The following is a 3,020-nucleotide window of genomic DNA, read 5'->3' as shown; positions in this document are numbered from 1 at the left end:
CCCCCCCCCCCCCCCCCCCCACACACACACACACATTACAAATGCTTTTGATGCCAACGGCCACAGCGTTGTTCAACCCAAGAGCCATAGTCAGCACTGGGGGTTAAGCACCCCCTAAAGTCATACTCTGGAATCCCTTGTTCTAAGTTTATAATTACGTGATTTTAATAATAATAGGTCGTGTTCTAAAGCAGGTCAGTCTGAGACATGAAACTCTGGCCCTAGTCAGTCAGGTCTACAGGATCCTGTCCATCAGGGTCTTATATGTTAGCAATAAAACTTTAAAATCAATTCTCAAACAAACAGGGGGCCAGTCAGTTATATTCATTCAAGATGTAATAAAAGCTTGACTCATCTGTTCAAATTCATAAAAATTTTTACACTACAGAAAATGCCTCAATTAAAAAAATATATATATTTTTTACTATAAAACTAATCTGTTTAAGGCTAAAATTGAAATTAAATATCCCAAAAATTTTATGTGAGATTTCACAAACGGCTCCAAACTCCCCAGATCTTTAGGAGAAGTACTGTGGTTTTCATTGGGTCATAAAATAATAACTACAGTAATACATTTTGGAAGTTTGTCATCCAAGCTTGAGCTGGATGGCTCAAGTTGATTGAGCTTCAACTGTAGGTAGATCTAAGTGTCATCTGCAGAGGAATGAAAACAGACATTACATTTTCTAATAATGGCTAATAATAATAATAATAATAATAATAATAATAATAATAATAATAATACTTTATTTATACAGCCCTTTAAAACAACCACAGCTGCAACAAAGTGCTGTACACATAAAAACGGAGCCTAAAGGGAGCGTGTAGATGGAAAATAAAATGGGTCCAAGAAAAGATCCTTGGGGAATTCCACATGAGGTGAGACTGAAGAGAGGCAAATTCTCTGAAGTTTAGAAACTCCTTCAAGACAGGTAAGACCTGAACCAATATACTAGTGAAGAGCCTTTGATAAGATGTTGCTCTAGTTCAGACATACTGGTGTAAAAGACAGTAACATTAGCTAATAATAAATATGTAAACTTTTGCACAACACGGTTTGTTTGGGTTTATTGCTCTCACTGCTTGTTTTATCAACCTTGCAACAAATGTCTTATGATATGGGTGTACAGGTATATGTGCTGAGGCTGCGGAATGTGTCAGTCTGACAGATCAGCATGTTAGTCAGTCCAAAAGTTTCCTAGACTCGCAGAAGACTGATATATTCAGCATCCTCTGTAAAATGGCAAAATACAATATAATGGATCTCTTTAAACAGGATCTTCTAATAAAAGAAAACCTCCTTGTGGTTGTACAGTATCTCTTGTATTGGTTGCTCTACCTTTTAAATGGAAGCTATCATTATGCATGTATGTTGGCACCTTCAGTTCACCTGGTTAAACCTTGGGTGGATGCAGTTGGTTGCAGTTATCAGCTTATGACACTAGATGTCAGTAACCTTCATCCCAAATTACGGATCTGTAGTGAGCAGTGGTACAGATGCTCACAAAGTTGTCTTGAGTCTGGTTTTATCACCTGAGTCAAAATGATTAGAAAAAGTATAAATAGCATTTCAGCATTAAAAAAAAAGTCAAACTAGTCATTGTTGGTGCTGCTGAATGTTAATTTGGTCCCTTTTAAACCACCATAGATTGTTCATGGATCATAGGTTTTAGCACATTATATTATGGAAAAACATTAAGCACTTTTGTAAAACAGTTGCACCAAATGGCTGTAAATGTCTCTAAGGTGCCTCTGACTGTTAACAAACCACTAACGGAGCCGGCCATGTCCCGCATAGACATCAACGTTCAAAAATGAAGCCGGCACGGTGGAAGAAAAGGAGGTGTTAAATAGAACTCAACAAACATTTTGCCTTCAATTTTGAATAATGGGACGAAGCTGATGGATGGATGGATGGATGGATGGATGGATGGATGGATGGATGGACGGACAGACGGACAGACGGACGGACGGATGGACACTTTGTTCATCTAAATACTGTATTTACAAAAGTGGTTGATTGGCTGTGGTGGCCATTTTAAATCAGGTCACCAATTGTAGTTGTACATTCAGTGATTACTTCAGAAAACTTTCATTTACTTCTGTCCATTGATTCATGAACTATTTTACTAACAGACAGACACGTGCATGCCATTACAAGACTGACTGCCCTTCATAACAGCAGGCGATGAACATATTTCTGCCAAGCAGTCTTGCAGAATCGTTCTCGACGGAACACAAATTATATTTTAGCAAAGCATCTGCATAAACATTATACTCCTGTTATATTAAGATATAAATTAAAATCTGTCAAAATATGTGAACAAACTAAATATATAAGGGTAAATAAATAAAGAGCTGCTACAAGAGCTAGCTGAGAATTTGGCCTTTCCACGGTCGCACTCAGCCAAATAATGTTTCAACTCCTTATTTTTATTTCTGAGACTAACAGATGGTTGGCCTATTAGCAAAGACATTGCATAATGCCTTGCTGCGATTTAGGACTTTCACACAGTTTGGATGTAACATATGGTTCAGGCTGCCCACACAGCCAGCCGTGACCTCATCAGTGCCAGCAGGGGATTTGCGGGAAGCGCGTCCAAGAATCTGAGCACAGCCTACACCGACCCATCTGAGGGGAAGTGACGAGGAACGCTGCTGGGATGCTGCTGGCCTGTGTTCAAATGACAACTTTTACTTATTTAGTCCTTTTTTTTTTACTCTTCTTGTTACATTTGTACTTGTCTGAATATTTGTTCATCGTCAATCTGAACGCCATTCTGACACAATCCTACTGTTTTCCCAAATAAACTAAAAATAACACTTAAGACGGCATGTTGCCTGCTGCTTTTTATGCCAGAGATTTAAACACGTCACAAAATCCTGTATGACAAGCACACACATGCACAGACACAGGTCTTTCGGCAATGGGTAATAATAATAATGTAAAATCCATCCATCCATTTTCTTTACCCGCTTATTCCATTTTGGGTCACGGGGGTCGCTGGTGCCCATGTCCA

Source organism: Nematolebias whitei, chromosome 15, assembly GCF_014905685.2.
Source record: "Nematolebias whitei isolate Nwh7 chromosome 15, NemWhi1, whole genome shotgun sequence".
Classification (NCBI taxonomy): domain Eukaryota; kingdom Metazoa; phylum Chordata; class Actinopteri; order Cyprinodontiformes; family Rivulidae; genus Nematolebias; species Nematolebias whitei.
The sequence above is the reverse complement of the archived record's forward strand: the minus strand, read 5'-3'. Positions refer to the sequence as shown.